The sequence below is a fragment of the Rattus norvegicus genome, chromosome 5 (genome assembly GCF_036323735.1).
Source record: "Rattus norvegicus strain BN/NHsdMcwi chromosome 5, GRCr8, whole genome shotgun sequence".
In the NCBI taxonomy this organism is placed as follows: Eukaryota; Metazoa; Chordata; class Mammalia; order Rodentia; family Muridae; genus Rattus; species Rattus norvegicus.
The window spans coordinates 168,650,032-168,671,410 of record NC_086023.1 but is presented as its reverse complement, the minus strand read 5'-3'; the positions used below and the strand labels follow the sequence as shown (position 1 = coordinate 168,671,410).

The 21,379-nt window shown below is 48.2% G+C and overlaps 3 long non-coding RNA genes across 6 annotated transcripts; 2 read left to right on the top strand and 1 right to left on the bottom strand.

Moving 5' to 3' along the window:
* Nucleotides 1-3,392: 3,392 nt before the first annotated feature.
* Nucleotides 3,393-19,365, bottom strand: LOC134479051 (uncharacterized). The gene is made up of 2 exons (XR_010052025.1): nucleotides 19,034-19,365; nucleotides 3,393-3,635 (listed from the first exon to the last, which is right to left on the bottom strand). It is a non-coding gene; the product is annotated as an uncharacterized LOC134479051 (long non-coding RNA).
* Nucleotides 3,502-15,209, top strand: LOC102549463 (uncharacterized). 4 transcript variants are annotated; one of them, XR_010052022.1, is made up of 8 exons: nucleotides 3,502-3,788; nucleotides 11,643-11,864; nucleotides 12,050-12,223; nucleotides 12,774-13,098; nucleotides 13,235-13,326; nucleotides 13,571-14,378; nucleotides 14,594-14,725; nucleotides 14,990-15,209. It is a non-coding gene; the product is annotated as an uncharacterized LOC102549463 (long non-coding RNA). The 4 variants fall into 4 exon arrangements; XR_010052023.1 differs by having other exon boundaries at nucleotides 3,503-3,798; nucleotides 12,050-13,098; XR_010052024.1 differs by having other exon boundaries at nucleotides 3,504-3,788; nucleotides 12,050-13,098; nucleotides 15,078-15,209.
* Nucleotides 17,730-20,128, top strand: LOC134479052 (uncharacterized). The gene is made up of 2 exons (XR_010052026.1): nucleotides 17,730-19,406; nucleotides 19,822-20,128. It is a non-coding gene; the product is annotated as an uncharacterized LOC134479052 (long non-coding RNA).
* The last annotated feature ends 1,251 nt before the right edge of the window (nucleotides 20,129-21,379 follow it).

The window sequence follows — 21,379 nt, the reverse complement described above, 5'->3', positions numbered from 1 at the left end:
ATAGGTAGAGATATGTAGATAGATAGATGGATGATAGAGACAGACAAATACTCATACATATATTCAGAGTGAATAATATCAGGTCACTCCCAACTTCCAAACCACTGAGGTTTCTGGGTGCTACCTCTGTACCTTGTGCTCCTGGGGGCCACAATCCATCTCTAGATCAAGCTCTGAGCATCGTGCTTCCTACCAGGGAAGTTGCAACGATCTCACGGCGTCCAGATTTGATCTAGGCTGCTGCGGGGCCCCACCCAGACAGTGTTCATGAGAGGGCTCCTCAACTCTCCCCAAAGGGGACCCAGCCACTCTGCTCCATGCCTAGCCTGCCCCAACTACCACCGTGTTCTGGCGTTATCTGGAAGTGTCCAAGGTTCCCAGACAAGCCTGATGGACGGAGTGATGGGGACTCCCAACTCTTGGGAGCCCCTCACTGGGTAGCAGAAGGCTCTTCCATGCCCCTCCCCCCACTGAGCACACTCTCTACACTCGTAATTATATAATATTAATTGACATGAGCCATTTCTTATTCCACACTAATTGAAAATCACTGATTTTCCTTCCGCAAATAGCTCTCCATGTCAATTACTGAACGAGACGCAGCCCATCTTTTAATTAACCGCCCTCGACCACAGTCTTTCAAATCTGGTTTTAAGTCCAGTTAACTAGTTCATCCGGTTACAATTATAGTCAATAATGACCAAGGTCTCTCTAAAGAATCATTCATGTCTGGCTGAAAGGTCTGAGGGAAGGCTTGTGCCTTCCTGTCTTCCACCTCCTGGAGGTGGAACAGAGTGAAGGGCTGAGAGAACGTCCATGACTTTCACTTCCGCTGGACCCACCCCATCCTCGAGGCTGAGCCGAGACACCAGAATGCTGTTCCTAAGGGGCTTCCCAAGTCTCGACTCCAATTTTATTCTTTCCTCCTCAGGAAATTCACGCAGACATCTAGTGACCTGGGTTAATCTCAGACACAGTTGAGTCCCGGATTGATTTACACTACACCTGGGCCTCCGTGTTAGTCCATTTCCTGGTGTCGTAGCAGAACGCTGGTGGCTGGATGGTTTATAGAGAAAGGTTTATGTGTAGCTCACCGTTGTAGAGGCTTAATGTCTGCACAGCACAGTCAAGTCTCCCCCTGCTATTCCTGCCACAGTGAAGGGCATAGTGGCAGAAGCTCTTTATACAAGCAGAGATCATGTGATAAGATGCAAACCCAGGGGCTGGAGTGATGGGTCAGCAGTTAGGAGCACCAGCTGCTCTTCCAGAGGTCCTGAGTTCTATTCCCAGCAACCACACGGTAGCTCGCAACCATCTGGAATGGGATCCGATGCCCCCTTCTGGTGTGTCTGAAGACGGCGATCGACTCGCATACATGAAATAAATAAATGAATCTTAAGAAAGAAAAGAAGAAGAAGAAAACCCAGAGTGGAGAAGGGCTGGTCCCACACACTGATAACAATGACCAAGCCATCTTCAAACCACAGCAGATCATGTGCCCTACACTGATGGCAGACTTCTTTAGGCCCCTGGTACATGCTCAGCTAACTGGTATATATCAGTCAGTTGTTCTGCATAATAAAACCATCCCAGAGTATGCTAGCTTGTACCAACATTACTTCATGGGTAAGCCTGGAAGTGCTTTCCATCCTGAGAGGGCTTGGTGAGTTCCCTGGTCTTATTCACAGATTGGTGGCCAGTAGCTGGGTTAACGAGAGGCCGGGTGATCAAGAATGGCCATCTAAAAGCACCTCCCAATAACACCAGGTCCAAGCAGGTTGACTGAAGCCAGTTCTCACATTAGGAGACTTACCTGTTCTAAGCCCTGCCCCCTTGCAATAGCTTGCACTGACTAGTTCTTGGCTAAGGGTGGTCCAGAGGCCTTGGGGTTTTTATATGTTCACTGCCATGGGGGTACCATGGGAGACACCCAGCATGGAGCTAGAGTGGCCTGGAACCCTGCTGGAGTCACACAGAGACATGTCACCCCACACACTGCTAATCTTAACCCCTGATCATGTACCCTGGACACTGACAGAGTCTACATACCTCCACCAGAAGCCATGGGTCACACGCATAGCACCCATGCACAAGAGGCAGCACAGAGAGGAACCTCAGAGCCCATAGAAAAATCATCCCACACAGAGTGACCATGTGCTGAATCCAAACAGCGGATTGTGAAACTTACTGTGTGAGGGGCACCAAGGTTCTTGTGCCCACGGACATGACAAAGGGGCCTCTTCTCATAGGAAGAGCTAACAGACCTGTTTTCCCTCCCAGAAGGCTGGGAGTGGATGTACTTAGTGACCTGGTGACCTTTCTGCTATCTTTGGAGGAAGACTTCATCCACCTTTAGCCATGGAGGCTGACCTCACCCAATGACCCAGAATGATCATTCCAGATTCCTCCCTCCCTAGACCTTAATCTTAAACTCCCAATTAAACCTACCCTTAGGGGAGATGCCATACATATTCTACTCTCTGCTGACCTCTATGCTATTGGTCAGAGACCACACTAGGTTCTTTCGCTATAGAACCCGCCCTCATGGGTTCTTTGTATAGGAGTCTTTATGGGATCGCACCTAAAGCTTTATTGTGCACCTGGAACTGGAATAATGGCTGCCTGGAAATCTTTTCCCACAACGTAACAACACACTGTGTTTTAAACATGCTGACAATGACAGTCCCCCACCCGCCCCGCCCCGCCCCGCCCTGCCCCACCCCCGCACCCTGGCATGAGAAGCCCCCAAGTTGGATCCAGGTCGATGAAGCCAGTCTGAACCAGATCTTCATTCCCAGCTGTCTGCCTGATCCCTCTCATTGTTGCTAGCCCATTTTAAGTGTACGGAAAATCCCCAGTACTGGAGGAGCATGTGCGTTGGGCTGCAAGGCAGAGTAGCTGGAGAAAAGCTTGACACTCCAGTTCTTTTTTTTTTTTAATATTTTTTCTTTTCCTTTATTGGATATTTTCTTTATTTACATTTCAAATGTTATTTCCCTTCTCAGTTTCCCCTCCAGAAACCCCCTATCCCATCTTCCCACGCCCTGCCTCCATGAGAGTGCTCCCCTACCCACCCACCCACCCATCCACTCCCTCCCTACCTACCCTCCTGCCTCCCTGCCCCAGCATTACCCTACATTGGGGCATGGAGCCTTCACAGGACCAAGGACCTCTCCTCCCATTGATACCCAACAATGCCATCCTCTGCTACATATGTGGCTGGAGCCATGGGTCCCTCCATGTGTACTCTTGGGTTGGTGGTTTAGTCCCTGGGAGCTCTGGGGGTCTGGTTGGTTGATATTACTGTTCTTTCTATGGGGTTGCAAACCCCCTCAGTTCCTTCAGTTCTTTCTCTAACTCCTCCATTGGTGACCTCATTCTCAGTCCAATGGTTGGCTGTGAGCATCCACCTCTGTATTTGTCATGCTCTGGCAGAGCCTCTTAGAAGACAGCTATATTAGGCTCCTGTCAGCTTGCACCTCTTGGCATCCACAATAGTGACTGGGTCTGGTGACTGCATGTGGGATGCATACATGTGCTGTGGTGGCTCTCGTTGTGCCTCTTGACTTCTCCGTGTCTTAGCCACAGTTTAAGTGGGAATCCTCTGCTTACTTAGGAGCGGTTGCCATGGTGACCTGCCAACAGGACAAATACAATTCTAAGAGGAAGGAATGGCATCATAGAAACAGAGAGAGCATCCAAGGTCAACACTGCTGGGAACTCTGCTGCCTGGGATTCTAGGGCAGCCGGGACATCAGCCTTGACAGGGACTGCTCAGGACCCCACAGGTGAGCAAAGGTGTGCTCACACCCATTCCCCGACCTGCGTTCACTCATAGTGTGGTTTTAGGTGCCTACCGTATCCTCAGCACTGGTGAACACACACTAGAAACCACACAAGTTGGTGAACACTAGGGACCAGGAAATTTAAAAATATAAAATGGGAAGCCTTTGTTCACAGGAAGCTGCTAACCATGGGGCAGATGATACGTCAGGGATGAGCCATGGTTACAATTACCCCTGAGTTACAGGGCAGGACCACAGAGGTAGATGGGGAAGAGAGAAGAGTTCCTTCCTGCAAACAAAGGAGCCCCCTGGAGGAGATGACATTTAAGCTCGGTCCCAAAGGGTACAAAGGGAGTAAGCACAGAGGCTCAGCCACAAAGCTGGCTACCCAAGGTCACATGCTGGAAACACATCAGACTTTGATGTCTGGTTTATTCTTTACTCAATCCGTATGCCTTTAGAGGCCAGAAGATGGGCTCTGGACACCGTGACATTGGTCATAGGCCACAGGCCCCTCTAATTTCCCATCCCTGCACCCTTTGATTGATCCATTTAGCCACAATTTGGTGACTCCTCTGTTCCATAAGAGTCATTACAACTCACCCCATATACTCTCCAGCCCTTCTATCTCCCTGACCACAGAGCCCAAGGAGGAGAAGCCACGTGTCCCTATACCAGGTAGCCTGGAGCATTCAAATTCTGAGTCATATAAACTATGGCTTCCACAAGCCCTCTCTGCAGTAGTCAGAGTCAAGCTATTCTATGAACAGGTCTCTAAATTAGTGAAAAGCTGGGGGTCCTGTGGTGGTTTGAATATGCTTGGCCCAAGGAGTGTCACTATTAGGGGGTGTGGCCTTGTGAAGGGGGCACACCTTGTTGGGTGTGTCACTGTGTGGGTGGGCTTTGACACCCTCCTAGCCATGTAGGAGCCAGTCTTCTCCTGTTTGACTTTGGAAGAAGATGGAGAACTCTCAGCTCCTCCTGCACCATGCCTGCCTGGATGCTGCCATGTTCCTGCCTTGATGATAATGGACTGAACCTCTGAACCTGTAAGCCAGCCCCAACGAAATGTTCTCCTTATAAGAGTTGTCTTGATCATGGTGTCTCTTTATAAGCAATGAAAACTCTACCACGCACTGAGGTATGGCTGTGAGGTATTGCCTGATCCTGCTTTTGTTTGGAGGAATGTGGACTTTGAGACTTTGGAAAGCAGTGGAATGCTTTAAGCGGGACTCAGTGGGCCATCCTAGTTGCAATGTGGAAAACTTTGTTGCTGAGGGTGATTTAAACGGTGTAGACATGGCCCAAGAGGTTTCAGTGGAGATGAATTCCAGTGTGCGGCCTAGAGACTGTTTTGCGGTATGTGGATGAACAGTGTGGCTGCTTTTGGCCCTTGCCTGAAGAGTCTACCTGAGGCTAAGGCACAGAGATTTTTATTAATTGCCCTGACAAAGGAGGTCTCATAAAAGCCCAGCAGAGACGTTGTTTTCTGGTTCAGTCTCATGAAGGGGACTTTGATCAAGCGTAGCGAGCTTAGAAAGGAAAAGTACAAAATGTATGTTTCTAAGAATAAAGGGTCACCAAGAAGTAGAATGGAGCTGAAACCTTGGTTCAAAGAGATAAACAGACTAAGAGAACAGTGACCTCGGTGCAAGATCCCACCCAGCTAAGATTATTGTTTGGGTTTCCAGTTGACCAAGCAATAGTTTTATCTAGGCATTGTTATCTGGTTATTTTTTTTCACTTGGACTTTTAATCTGGAATGACTTACATTTTGGAAATGGAGGACACAGTCTCTTGAGGCACAGTGGCCATGAAAAGCTTAGGACCAGGCATGGTGGCACATGCCTTTAGTCCCGGGAGACAGAGACAAGCAGACCTCTGAGTTCAAGGCCAGCCTGATACAGAGCAAGTTCCAGGTAAAGGAAAAGCTCAAATCTAGGCATGGTGATTCACACCTTTAATCCCAGCATTCAGGAGACAGAGCCATGCAGATCTGAGTTTGAGGTCAATCTACAAAGCGAATTCCAGGACAGCCAAGCTTAGGCAGTGAAGGAGTTGGAAAACAGAAAGCTGGAGAACAAGGTGGCCATTTCCAGCCCCTGCAAGCAGCAAAACTCGGCAGCCTCACCATGTAACTCTGGCTTGAGAGTCAAGAATAGAAGGGACGACTGGGACAATTGATGCTGGTTAGGTGGAGCTAAGAAATTAGCGGCGATTAAGAAGAGACCAGCATCACTGAGGTGAAATCTTCTGGGAAGTGTTTTCTGAGAGCACAAAGAAGCTGTGTTCCAGAGACGGCCAAGGTCGTACCTCATACTGCAGCTGTCCTTAGTAATGTGTAAGAGTCACCCAGGTGACTTTGAAGGTATGAAAGGATCACAGAGAACAGCTGAGGCTTGGCACTGTGAGAGGCCATGGAAGACCATTGGGGAAGGTGCAGCCTTAGTTACAGTTGATGACCCAGGACTGAAGGGGTCATACAAAGAAGTTGAGGCCTGACACCAAGAAGAGAGCCTATGAGAGGCTCTTGGTGGAGCCTAGTTGCAGCAGAAGACCCCAGCATATTGGAGATGATCACCAAGAGCAGCAGTAACAGTGGAATGGAGTCAACCAGAGCCTGCAGTCCTACAATGGGCAGAGCTGGAGAAGTGACCCAAGCCCAGAAGATTGTGTGTGGATCACAGACATTGGAACAAGAAGTTGTAATGCTGAAGTTGCCTTGCAGACCCCAAGATGTTAGATATGCCAGAGCCATAGCAGCTAAGGAAGGCTGCTAACAGGGAGTGGAACCAGCCCAGGAGAAAGAAGTTTGTTGTAGTCAACAAAGACGAAAGGAGTTGGAGATCTGAAGGCCGCTTTGACATCAGACGTGGAGATACAGAGTTTGGAGTCTGCCCAGCTGGGTTTTGGTCTTATTTGGTTTAGAATTTCCTCAGTATGATGTTTTGGAATGGTGATGTATATCCTATGATGTTTAAGGTATGTGATCTGCTTTTTGATTTTGACTTTATAGGAGAGTACAGATATGTGAATGAATCAATCTCAGAAAAGACTTTGAAGGTTGGACTTTTAACATTGTTGAGACTGTTATAGATTATGGGGGACTTTGGAAATTGAACTAAATGTATTTTGCATTATGCTATGTTTAGGTATGCCCCCCCATAGACTTGTGTGTTTGAACAAGCCTATGGGGACCAAGGAGTGGAGTGTGGTGGTTTCAATATGCTTGGCTCAAGGAGTGGCACTATTAGGAGGTGTGGCCTTGTTGGAGTAGGTGTGCTACTGTGTGGGTGGGCTTTGAGACCCTCCTAGCCATGTGGGAGCCAGTTTTCTCCTGTTTGACTTTGGAGTAAGACATAGGGCTCTCAGTTCATGTCTGCATAGATGCTGTCATGCTTGCTGCCCTGATGATAATGGACTGGATCTCAGAACCAGTGAGCCAGCCCAATTAATGCTGTCCTTTGTAAGAGTTGCCTTGGTCAGGGTGTCTCTTTATAGCAATAGAAACCCTAAGACAGTCCCTCCACCTTGCACATTCCCAGGTCTCTGTGAGCCAGCAGACCACAGAGCATGAGCCAAAATGAAAACAAATCAACCATGTCCTGTTCTAAGGAGTTTGATTCTCACAGAGGAAAGAGGCCTGGCCAGGCTGGGACAACATGAAATGAACCAAAATAATGTGTGCCTGATGAGAGTATTAGGCAAGACTTTAAGGTCAATTTAGCATGATTTAAATATTTCCCACTCGTTACCAATCATTTAGAGTATAATTTCCTTTGCACCCCTCCCCCAAACTTGAAGTTTTATTTTAATGGCTTTGCGATTTTGAACCAGATCATTAAAATTAATGATATTCCCAGTGTTCCTATGTGCCTGGTAGAATCTGATCGGTGTTTTTTCCCTTTATAGATCATCAGTAATAGAACACTTTAATGGCCCTAATAGAAGGGCACTCTCTCTCGCTCTGTGTTAATGAATAATTTCCATAGCCAGATATGGAACCCCCAAAGAAAGAGGAAGCGTATTTTATTAGGCACGTCAACGCCAGACCCTAAATAATTCAGTCCCCCAGATTAAAATACTTGATGCTCTCCATGTTCTAATGGGAGATAATGAAATGTCCCCAAATGCTGCCATCTTAAAATTAACATCCTTTGAAATTCTAAAATCAATCAATGTCAACGACAAGAGCTGAGTCTAATCCTTTATCGATTTGCACAGCCAAGAAAAGGAAAATGGAGGCTGGCTTAGATTGTCCTTCAGGCTAGCTGACTGCTGGCCAGCACTCTGAGTCATGCAGTCTTTGTCCTAGAGGACGGAAAACACCAGCTGGTGAGTCCCCTGCTTTTGAGTGACAGACATCAGTGCTCGTCCTTAAGCGCCCAAACCCATGCATAGCACACATCCCCATGGGATGAGTTCTGTCCCCTGCATGCACTTAAAGACCCTACATACTCCGGGTGAAGGTAGGGATTTTATTGGGGAAACCATCTGCCATCCTACTCTACATCCTATACCTCTACATTCCATAATTCTATTTTACTTCCTATAGCTGTCATCGCCATTTATAACCACTTTCGTTTTTTGGGGGAGACCCCCAGTCCTTTGGACATCATACTGGGTTTTGTTTGTTTGACTGTTCATTTGTTTGTTTCAAGCTAATCTCGCCTATATCACTCATAAAAATTCAGGCTCTTTTATTTTCCAACTGCAACCAGGTCTCTTGGAAGAATGTATAGCATTAAGGTAGTAGATGGATGACTGGACAGATGGATGGATAATGACGTGTAGAAGGATGGAGAGAAGAGAAGTAGATAGACATGGATAGATAAATGCATGCATGAATAGGGTGTATAGATGGATGGGTAGTGTGTGGATGGGATAGTAGATAAATGGAGAGATGGATGGATGGGTGACTAGATGGAAAGGTGGATGGATGGGTTGATGGATAAATGTATACTAAACGGTGCATGGGTGGATGGGTTATGTGGGTGGGTAAATGGATGGGGGTGGGTAAATGGATGGGGGATGAGTAGGTGATAAGTACATGGTAAATGGACAGATGGGGAGGTCGGATGGCCTACTTGGTAGTTAAGTGGATGAATGAAGGAGAGTATTGATGGTGAATGATAGATTGGTAGATAGGTATGTGGTGTGAAGGTACAGTGTGGATGAGTAGATGAGTGTATGATGGGTGGATGAACTGAAAGGTGGGTGGATGATGGGTGGATGAACTGAAAGGTGGGTGGATGATGGGTGGATGAACTGAAAGGTGGGTGGATGATGGGTGGATGAACTGAAAGGTGGGTGGACTAATGGATGGATGGATGGATGAAGGAAGGATGGATGGACAGATGGGTCAGTTGGATAGATGGGTGAATTGATGGATTAACAGGTGGATGGATGGATGGATGGATGGATGGATGGATGGATGGATGGAATGGTCTATTGGATAGATGGATGAAAAGTTGGTATGTGGAAGCTGTGTGGATGAGTAAGTAGGTAGGTGAATGATGAGTGGCTGTCAAGGTCCGAATGAAAATGACCTTCAGAGGCTCATAGATGGGGATGCTTGGCTCCTACCTAGTGGAATTATTTGGAAAGAATCAGGGGATGTGGCCTTGTTGTAGTTGATGTGTCGATGGGGATGGGCTCAGAGGTTTCAAAAGCCCATGCCATTTCAGTACCTCAGTCTCTCCCTCCTTCTCTCTATTTTCCTCCTTCCCTCTCTCTCCTTTTCTGCATCCAACTTGTGAGTAGGAACATATGCACTTAGCTCCTGCCTTAGCACCATGCCTACTCGCCTGATGCTATGTTCTTTGGCATGACAGTCGTGAACTAACCCTCTGGAACTGTTAGCCCCCAAATTAAATACTTTCTCTATAAATTGCCTTAGACATGGTATTTTGTTGTGTTAACATAAATGTAACTAAGACTGTGGTAGATAGGTGGATAGATGAATGGGTAGATAGATGGATACATACATACATACATACATACATACATAAGTGCATAGATAGATACATAGATAGATACATATAGATACATACATACATATATACATAGATACACAGATACATACATACATAGGTGCACAGGTACATATAGATACATACATAGATACAGATACATACATATATGCATAGCATAGATAGATACATAGATAGATACATATAGATACATACATATATACATAGATACTCAGATACATACATACATAGGTGCATCGATACATATAGATACATACATAGATACAGATACATACATACATAGGTGCATAGATACATACATAGATACATACATAGATACATACATATAGATACATACATAGGTGCATAGATACATAGATACATACATAGATACAAATACATACATGCACAGCTAGATACATAGACACATATAGGTACATATATACATAGATACACACAGATACATACATAGGTGCATAGATACATAGATAGATACATATAGATACATACATAGATACAGATACATACATGCACAGCTAGATACATAGACACATATAGATACATACATAGATACAGATACATACATGCATACCTAGTACATAGATACATATAGATTCATACATAGATATATAGATACATACATACATGGGTGCATAGATATATAGATACATACATAGATACAGATACATACATACATACATACATACATATTTACATAGTAGGATAGAGGAACCATGGGTAGACATATGGAAGAGTGGATTAATGGATAGAAGGTATATGGATCACTGTTTGGCTCCCTCGCCATTTTCCCAGTACAGAGAACAGTATCTAGCAAAATCTTGTTGGCTTGGTGAATGGAGTGTCAATACTGTTGGAGTCTCCACTACACTGAGAAATCCATGGGCTCACTGCTGCCTGTCTGTTTAGGACTCTCCCTTCAATACATCCAGGCAACTATTGCCTACGGTGTTTGTATCTGTGTCTTAGATCCTCTGAGTGTTCTGCAGCCCTGCTGACAGTGGCTCCCCTTGGGCAAACCTGTACACACTCAGCTTCTTCCCACAATGCCATCTGTACCTGACACTCAGTAGGCCGTCATCTCACCACACAAGTTTTCCCTCTGGCAAGAAAGCTCATGAACCAACACAAAGAGAATACCAAAGAAGAAGCTTGAATAATTCAACAAAGAGCCAGTGGAGTCCAGGCGCCTCACACAGGCCCTGGCTGAAACTCAAAGGAAACCCAGAAAATGGGAATTCACGGAAAGTCTCTGCATGAAGATTAAAATCGCCCTGTGATAAAACAGCCTCATGTATCAGAGTCAGAGACTGGAGAAAATAAGAAAATCCCGCAAAGTAAATTGAAATTAGGTCAGGAGGACCAGGGAGAAATCACAGTGAAAATGCAGTCTATAGAAGAAAATCGAAAGATAGCTGCGAATTGAGTGTGGAAGGGAGCCATAGTCCGTTCCGCAGGAAACACGATGAAACTCCCCCAGCTCAACTCTGGGCCTCATTCATGCACAGAGGACGCCTTCAACATGGCTCACAACATGGAGACTCCCTGAAGCATAGGATTTGTGGCTAACAGTCTTCAGATGGCTGGTCAGATACTTTGCCCCCAGACACATCTCTATGAGGACCAGGCCTTTCCAGCCAACCATAGCAAGACAATTAATTATCACCCACTCTGCCTGTCTCTGGGCTCCCTGGCCTGATGCCATCTGAGCAGCAATTCCTACCTGCCCTGGGCCCAGCAGAGGGGACCTTCACCCCTTTTCATAGCCACTTCATCATGGGCCCCCCCAAAGAGTGACTTATGAGGTGGGCGTAAACTGGAGCATATTATTCTATCTAATGGAGTGCCTCTTTCTCTTCACCCCTAGATCTGCCTTCAGCAGGAACCCTGTGGGCTTAGTGGCCCTGGCACCTCCTCTTGGCGACCCTATACACCAATCCTACAGCTCTGGTGGGAATTCTCACTGCATGAGCTATGACTAGAGTCCAGCTCAGTCTTGATTCTCCCTACAAGACCCCATCATGGCTCGCCCACTGAAGGCCCTGAATAGAGGCTACCCTACTGTACTTCAGCACAGGCCATTAAAAAGGTGGTAACAGCTATGAAGAAAATAGCTATGAAGAATAGCAGCTACGGGGAAATCCTGGGGGCGGGGGTCAAGGGTGGGAGTATGAGGAAAGTAGACTGAACCAGTGTTCTACCCACCCCCTGGATGGCCATGGGGATTGAAGGGTAGAGGGACTGTATAGGGGACCCGCAACACTATCCCTGCAGGCTACTGAAAGACTTGATGGAAGCTACGGGAAGGTTCTGAGACAAGATGGATATTGTCTGGCTACACTGTTGCAACTAGTATCCAAGACGTGAAAAGCCAACAGTGTGGCCAGGGAGAGACGAGAAACAGAAGACAGCAGTATGGTTTGGATCCAAAATGTCCCACAGACTATGGTTTGGATCCTTTTCCTCCTGGGTTTTTGGAGGTCATAGAAACTTTCATAGGTAGGGGAGGGCCTTCAAAGGTGATTGGTACCTGCCCTGTTTGGCATGGCTCTGTACTTTGCTTTCTGGCCTGTCGTCTTGAGAAGCCAAACACTTCCGCACCCTGTCACGTCAATACCCCCACCCCCACTCCAACTCCCAGCTACTACAGGCAGAGCCTCTCTGCCTTCCTGGCTCAACCCAAGACCAATATCATAAAACAAGACAAATCCTTTCTCAAATTGTTTTCTAGTCAGACACAGTCAAAGTAAGGTCAAAGGTGGAGTTCGGGATGAAACCATCAGATGGTAGGGTATGCGCAGAGGGTGGATCCTGGTTCCATATCATTCCAGAGTCCACCTCGATCCCAGGAAGCCAGCTCCCCTTTCCCGTGGGGGTGGATTCTGCCCTCCAGAGCTTTCTCTGTCCTGAGTTTTAAGTTCCTCAGCTGACTCAAGTGCCCACAGGACTGGCCCTGCCTCTTTCCTGGGCTCTGTATTCTGCTTCTCTGTCCTCGTAGGGAAAGATCTACACCATGGTCAGCTCTGAGTCAGTACTTCCAAGGACTCCTCTCTACCTGGCATACTCCCAACCTGATCGTCCTCATCCAGTTATTAAGGGGTTTTTCTTCCCCTTGCTATCCACGGAACAACTCAATTCTCCCCACCTCGAGGAGCAGCCCCTGGCTTCTACTCACCACCGAGGCACCCTGTTTCATTTTCACATAAACATCTGTCTCCCTGTCTGTGAGGAGACTGCACCACCCCCCGAAAGAAAGAAGCAACATAAACCAGGGATGTCGCTGGCAGCTTCTCGGCTTCCCCGGCTTCTGGAACATGGCCCAGGTACAGGAACCAGAAATGTAAATATTTGTCGAATAAAACGCACGGAGAAAGAGGCCACTTCTCCAGGGAAGTCCACGGGAGCAGAAAGGCCTCACGAAGTGTGTGTGTGTCTGCCAATACGCCATTTCCTTGACAGCCGAGACCAGGAAGCCGGTAGAGGAAGACTGCTGTGTTGGCTGTTTTCCTAAGATTTAAACAGGTTCACGGCCCAAGAGCACGTTCGTCATGGTAAGTCATGGAGGCGAGAACACGCTGCAACTGATCCCATGGTGCCCATTGTCAGGAAGCAGAGGGCAATGAATGTTGTCCTTGACTGAATTGATTCTAGACACCATAAAAATGGTGTCACCCAAACTCGGGGGCAGTCTTTCCTTCTCAGTTAAACCTCTCTGGAAACTCCCTCACAGACACACGGGGTGGGGTGTGCTTCCCTGTGTTTCTGTGGTGTGCCTAAATCCAGGCAACCCCATAGTGAGGATTCACCAGCACTGGCTAAAGCATCCCTCTGCGGGACGGAACGGAGCTTCTCGGCCACAGCACAGCTGTCACTGACGGATAATACAGGAAAAATCAAGGCCAGATCCCTAAGCCACGTCTAAGATGGGGGTGTCCATGTACCACCAATTCATTTAACTCTACCTGCATTGTTCTCCCTCGGGGCTTTCTGCAGCCCCTCCCCCACCCCATCACTCCTTTCTCCTAGACTCTGACCTGTAGAGGCTTCTTCCTACAAATGGTCTCTGGGAAAAGGTAACTAGCCATCCCCTCCTTGTCTTGTAAAGCTGAGGTCACTGTTGCAAGGCTGACCTTAAAAGGCAGAGTTATCCCAAGACACCCCTGTCCCCAATTACTCTTCTTTACATATATAGAAAGTGACACCTTCTCACAGCCCTGTGCTTGCCCGCACCTGGATCTTTTATACTGTCAAGCTTGGTGCCTCCCTCATCCCCACAGGGCCACGGGAGAGCTAACCAGCTATTTGTCTGAAATCTTGACCATGAACTCTGCAGCCGGCCCGCGGCTCAGTGCCCCCAGCATGCAGTTCAGCAGAGCTGTCTGCAAGCTGCTCACCCTTCATTCCTGCACAGAACCCTGTCATGGCCGTGGATGTGAGCCGTTCAAGATCACAGGCTGGGTCCTGCTCTGACTGGCAGGCTGGACGTGAGCCACGGGCAAGTCAGCCTGTCTGGGTCACAGCCCACATAGTCAATCATCCAGCCGCCAGGTGGTAGGCCGTGATCCCACCACCTCTGTCTCTGAGTAGCAAGATATCAGACGAGGTTAGTTCCAGCCCAGTTATTCAAGCTAGGCTCCATGAGAAAGGTTCATGGTTCAAGAGGGTCCTGCGGTTCTCCATCCAAAAGTCCCAGCTTCCTGACATCCAAGATGCTGTGCACCATCCCAGCATGAGGCATCCAGGATGCTGAACACTGTACACAGTGTCTCAGGTAAGGGGAGGGCTGTGTGCAACCCCAGCATCTCATGTTATTTTTAGTGTTGAGCAAAACTCCAGCACTCCAGGCGTCAGCAGTGAAGAGTGGTACCCCAGAATCTCAGATGTCTCTAATGCTTAGTGCTGACCCAGCACCTGAGCATCTATGCATTCAGTGATGCTGAAGAATCTCAGGTATCTGTGATGATGTGTGGTGCCCTAGCATCTCCAGCATCTATGGTGACACATACCCTGTGGGACCCCCCCCCCTCAGTGTTTGCCCCCTGCTGAGCCTTGCTGATGCATGTGGAAGCTTTTGTTCTTAACAAAGGAACATCTAGGACCTTTCTGTTTGGCACCTGGGCAGTGGCACCTGGGAGGTGGCACCTGGGAGCTAACACCTGGGTGGTAACACCATTAAGTCAGTTCCTGTTTTTCCATTCCTGTTTTTCTCCTGAGGGCATGAACTTGTTTTTCCGCTGTGCTTCCTGGAAATCTCCACCTGGTGAACTTGGGGTATTTTTTTTTCTTTTCTTTTTTTCCGGAGCTGGGGACCGAACCCAGGGCCTTGTGCTTGCTAGGAAAGCTCTCTACCGCTGAGCTAAATCCCCAACCCCGAACGTGGGGTATTATATATTCTGTGAACCTCAGTAAAGCTTTGGCATTCTCGTAACACGAATGACCCGAGTATGTGTTTTTCCTTAAATCCCACAGGCCCACGCCCGGTTCTCAGTACCATTACGGTGTGGGAATACCCTAAACATCTAGGGAATCCGTATCACTTCTTTTTAACCCTGGATTTGTGTCCCTGGACTGTGAACTCAATAACAAGAGAAACCATAAGTGTTTACCTCTGTATCACCAATGCCTAGGACCCTGCCCGTTCACAGCAGGTGAAGGTGCACACGGGGAGGCCCAATGCTTGACCAATTCAAATTGGTTAGATAATTGTGGAACGCGCACCCTCAGTCTCAACATCTGTGCCAAGATGTTCCTATTGTTGCTTGAAAGTTTGGGGGCGCATTTAGAGTGGAGCCTCAAGACTTTTCCACATCTAAACTAAATGGACAGCTTAAAAAAAAATAACAATTTTCATGAAAGGTCCCAGAATGTCTCATCTTCTGGAGATATTGATGTCTGTTGTTGTAAAATTATAAAAAGTGGTTTTCTTTTACCCCCCCTCTAGATCTGGCACCGCAGTGCCCCGAGATACCTGGTAGATATCTTGCCAGAAACACACATCCCAACTCCATGGCAGCCCAGTGTCTCTGCTGACACACATTCTCCCAAAGTCAAATTGCCACAAGAAAGAATGCACAACCCAATAACCTCTAATCGAATTGATAAGATATAATTGCCCACCTAAACATACAAAGCCCTGTACACATCCATCCCTTAAGAACATTCATAACAACCTGTAAAGGCACAGTGTGGAATCTTAACATCTGCCTCCATGTTCTCCCTGCAGTTACTTTGCAGTCTCCTCCTGTCTCTTCCTCCTTTCCATTCCAGTCTCCTCCTCTTCCCTCAAACTTTTCTCCTGCCCATCCTTCCTTCTCGTCCAATGACAGGTCTCATTCTGTCTTGTACCCGCCTCACCTGTATGACATCATCCCACAGATGTCAACTAACACACAGCACCAGGCACTCTCAAGGCCTCGCCCTCACTCCCTTTGTCACTCCTAAAAGTCTGTCCTGATTTTTGCAGAGGTAAATTAGAAACACACCTGCAAAGCAGGACAATCTTTCTTTGATGGAGACTTGACCACTTGGAGTTGGGACACACAGCAGCTGAGGGTTTAGGATTTTGGACTCAAGCTACCCTGAGTTCAAGTCTACCTTCTGCCACCTACCCTTGTGCTGGATAGCTTTATGTCGATTCAACACGAGCCAGTGACATTGGAGAGGAGGGGACCTCAACTGAGAGAAAATGCAGTCATAATATCTGGTGGTAGGACACTTTCTTAATAATTAATCAATTGTTAATTAATGTAATAATTATATTGTGATTAATTAATGAACAATTAATATAAACAACTGATTGTTGATGAAGGAGGGCCCAACCCATTGCGGATGGTGTCATTGTAGGCTGGTGACCCTGGGTTCTATAAGAAAGCAGTCTGAGCAAGCCATGAAGAGCAAGCCAATAAGCAGCGTCCCTCCATGGCCTCTGCATCAGCTCCTGCCTCCAGGTTCCTGCGCTATTTGAGTTCCTGCCCTGACTTCCTTTAATAATGGACCACAATATGCAAGTGTAAGCTGAATAAACCCTTCCTTTCCCAACGTGCTTTTGGCCATGGTGTTTTACTACAGCAATAGAAACCCAAAGGACTCTGGGTGAATCATGTGACCTTTCTCCCACTTCACTGTTCCCTCTGTGAAATAAAGCCAAGGCTTGGGACAGTGTCCTGGGTTAGTGAGAGAGTAAGATGGGGCAGTGCCCACTGGGACCTGCCTACGGTCCCTAAGTTCATCCCAGCTATCTGAGATTCACACAATTGTAGGAACATACCGTGTACAAGGCATGCCTATGTGTGCTCAGACTCAGATGTGCATGAGTACTTCAGCCATGAGCCCAGCACCCAGCACAGACCCAGTTGCCTCTGACTCACAGCAACCACAAAGGGGAGCCGCTCCCAACTGCACTCAGCTGAGGGTCCACAGCACAAGATAAAAGCAGTATGTTCTTGACCCGACGGACACTGTCTGTGTCACTGCCCAGCATTTGGTCTTCCTGTTTGTCCCAGAGTCTCCTCCCCTTCTCGTGCCACCTGACTACCCTCTCCTTGGTGACTGGCTGGCTGGAAAGTGTCAGACTGAAGTTTGTTTTCCTAGCAGGAAAGGGTATCCTTTCTCCATCCTCAGCGGGAAGGGACGGAGCCTGCATCCTACGCCCTCCCCACTCTGCAGGCCAGTCCAGCTTCCAATACCAACGTCTACCCCCGGTTCCTTCCCAGCGTCCAGCACAGCCACCCTGTAATGATCCAACCTCCGCAGATGGATTGATATTGAACGGAGCAGAAAGCATCCATGGAGGACATCAGAATGCCACGGGTCAAAGAGAAGAGCACCCTGGGGCCGCTTTGAAGCGCCATTCACTTCTGACAACCTGGGCATCGGCGTGAGAGCCCTTTCCACAGACGCTCTGGTGCTGGCCATTCCTACAGGTTCAGACAATCCTGCACAGTGTGTGTGCATACATTTCAGGAGAAAGGTTGTTGGCAGGCAATGCAATGAAACCAGAATGTTCAAGGGACAGATTTTACTGTCCTTTGGAAGCTAAATGTCCCCTACTGGCTTGTGTTTTCAATTTTTGGTCACCAGTTGCTTGTGCTATTTTGGGAGGTTTTAGAAAGTTTAGAAGGGAAGAGATAGCTGGGCCCAGGAAGTAGGTCCCTGGTGAGAGTATGGCTTCCCTGCCTCCTCCTCCTCTTCTTTGCCACAATGACGTAAGCTGTTCCATGCTGCGGATCCCCCTCGGCCACAATGAACTGATGCCCCTAAAACCATGAGCAAAGATCTATTTCCTTCCTTAAACTGTCCCCTCAGTATCGTGGTCACAGAGACTAGGAAATTGATGGATCCAGCCTCTTATACCTGGGTGTGGGAAACGTGGCTCTGAGTCTCCTCGGAGCCACAGCATCCAGAGGACAACACAGGCGCTACCCTGCTTGCTTCCGATCCAGTGTTATTGCTCCTTCCCAGGCTACAGGGAGAGCCAGGTTCTGCTCAAGTAGACTGAGTACCTCGGCATGGGGTTGAGAGACCCCAGACTGCATAGATCACCAAGGAAAAAAGAGGAAGAGGTGGAACAGAGCCAGGAGCCGGGGCAGATGCAGATAAAGCATGTTGGACTCGGGTACAGAGTTTCATTGTTAGCCTTCTGTCTAAGCTCCACCCTCACAGTTACCTGGCAACAGCCATATATGTTCCGCCCCACAGTCACCAGTCATGGATCCCTTCCATTTCTGCCCCAGGAAAGAATCAGGGCTGAGGAATGGGGACCTTGTCTGGAGCCACATTTCTCTTTCCACCACGTTCGGGACAGCGCCACGCTTCTGCAGGTTGACTCAGAACCTGACAGGGTACTTGGGAAATGGCTCACAGGGGTGACCAGAGCTTTGCTTTCTGTAGAGACAGCAGAGGCCAGGGCACCCTCTATGAGTCCCCTGTGCGCATCCATCATGCCCCGAAATGTTTCATACCCACAATGCTCCTGGGCAGGTACTGTTGATCCTTCATTTCACTGAGGAATACGAGGCTCAGATGTTAAGATCAAATCATGTCTTCATAGCTCATGCTCCTCAACTTGGTCTGGAATTTTCAGGGTCCCATGACTGACAATGGCCTAATGGTCACACAGGCTAGGCCCCTCTCTTAACCCTTCCTGTTCTGAATTCTCCATAGTAGAGCTCGAGAGACTGATCCAACCCCCTCCCTTCCGCTCAAGGGCACTGTGGCCCAGAGGGATGGAAGATCTTGAGTCTGTAACCGAATCTGTACCTGAAATGGCATCGCTGGGTCCACGGCCCTGCCTCTGGTGCTGGCATCCTCGGTAGGCAACAGCTCGCCCTGGTTGCTTTTGCGACGACGGACCACTGCCTTCCCAGACTATAGGGAGATCCAGGTTCTATTCAGGTAGACTGAGTACCTCGGCATGGGGTTGAGACACCCCAGACTGCATAGATCACCAAGGAAAAAAGAGGAAGAGGTGGAACAGAGCCAGGACCAGGGCAGATTCGGATAAAGCACCTGGGATACAAAGACTCATTGTTAGCATTCTGTCTAAGCTCCACCCCCACAGTTACCTGGCAACAGCCAGGTATGCTCCGCCCCACAGTTACCTGGCAACAGCCAGGCATGCTCCACCCCACAGGTATGCCTGACATTATAAAAGGGGCTGCTTGCCCCCTTCCTCCCTCTCTTGCTCATGCTCTCTTGCTCTCCCCTTCTTCCCCATTCCCCTACCCGCTTCACTCCACATGCTCATGGCCGGCCTCTACTCTTCTCTTCTCTTCTCTTCTCTTCTCTTCTCTTCTCTTCTCTTCTCTTCTCTTCTCTTCTCTTCTCTTCTCTTCTCTTCTCCTCTTCTCTTTCTCTTCTCTCTCCTCTCCTCTCCTCACCTCTCCCCTCTCCTCCCCTCCCCTCCCCTGTCCTGTCCTCCCTCCCTCCTTCTCTCCCCCTCCCTCTCTCCCCCTCCCCCCCTCTCCCCTCTCCCTTGTCTCATTCTTTCATTGGCCTGGTGTGGTTTGTCCAGATGCAAGCTGAGATTTCTACCCCAACACTCATAGGCACTGGCATCTTCATGGGAGGCAGATGTAGTACTTCTCCCTGAGAATCCTCCAGCCATCATTGTTACAGGAATGTGCTGCGGGCTAGAGAGGTGGCTCAGTGGTTAAGAGCACAGACTGCTCTTCCAGAGTTCCTGAGTTCAAATCCCAGCAACCACATGGCGGCTCACAACCATCTGTAATGGGATCCGATGCCCTCTTCTGGTGTGTCTGAAGACAGCGACAGTGTACTCACATACATAAAATAAATAAATCTAAAAAAAAAAAGAAAGAAAGAAAGAAAGAAAGAAAGAAAGAAAGAAAGAAAGAGAGGAATTCTTGGGTGTTCGGTTTGTTACATGGGTCCCATCTTTATGCCTTCACCCTTCTCCCCAGTTTTCTGTGACTCCATTCCCTCTGTCAGACAACTCAGGGTGAGCAGGGGATCTCCAAGCTTCTATTCCCTCTGCCCCATGACCTGTCAGCCTATGTTACAGCAGGCCATCCCGGTCAGAGTTCCAGGAGTCCATGCTACATGATATGTGCACCACTTTCCACAACATGGCTGCTGTCTCTCCTGCTGTCATCTAGTCTTCTCTGTGGTGACCACTCCCTGGGAGGTGAAGGACCCACGCCAGCCTTACACCCACTGCCCCAGGTCAAGACTAAGTGAGTACCAGCTTCCCACCTTGGATCAAGGCCAGACCAAGTTCCATTCTCCACCCACAGTTCTCCGGAGGAGCAGGGACATTCTTGAAAACCCACAGAATGTACTGACTGATAGTCACTTGACCCTCTGGTCCCAGACAGAGTTTGAATGCATGTCATGTGGTTGCTAGCCAATAGATTCAAAGGTCAACATGCTTAGCCAATAAGTTTTAACTATAACCTTACTGATATAACCTGCATCCCTAAAAAGTATTACAACTGCTTGTTATAGTCATTTGGGGTCACCTTCTAGCCACTCACCATGAGGGGCTGATTGAGGGTCAACCTTGACATGTTGGAAAGGTAAACCTCATTCGTTTGCATTGAACTCCATTCTTTTGTCTCAACTTGGAGGGTTTCCTAGTAGTTAAGACTCACTTTGAGCCTTATACAGGTACCTAGCTCCCTTCCATTCCCAACTGTCACACGCATTGTTGCACGGTGGTGATCCCCAGCGGGAAAGGGCCCCCCTGTGGTCTTTCCTTCACAGCTCCTTTTCCCTCATACTCCACCCCCCACATATGCACCCTACCAAGGAACCGCACATGTAACCAAGATGGTGCTGCCACTTGCGTGTCTGCCGGTACATCACATTCTCCAAGTTTAACTTCTGGATTTAAAACACATGAGCCTTAGAACTGTAGTTCTGGAGAATGGTTTGAACTAAAACTCACGAGAGAAGTCCTTGTCCAAACCAGTGGGGCCCCAGAGTGGAGGTTTGTCTTTCTTGTGCATTTGAAAACCCACTGTCCTGTCCAGCTCTCCCTGCTGGTGGTGGGCAGCCCAAGACCCTTTCTTCCTGTGGCTCCATTACCCCATGGACCTTGAACCCCTTCTCTGAGGCAGAGAAAAGAAGGGAAGGGCCACTGGC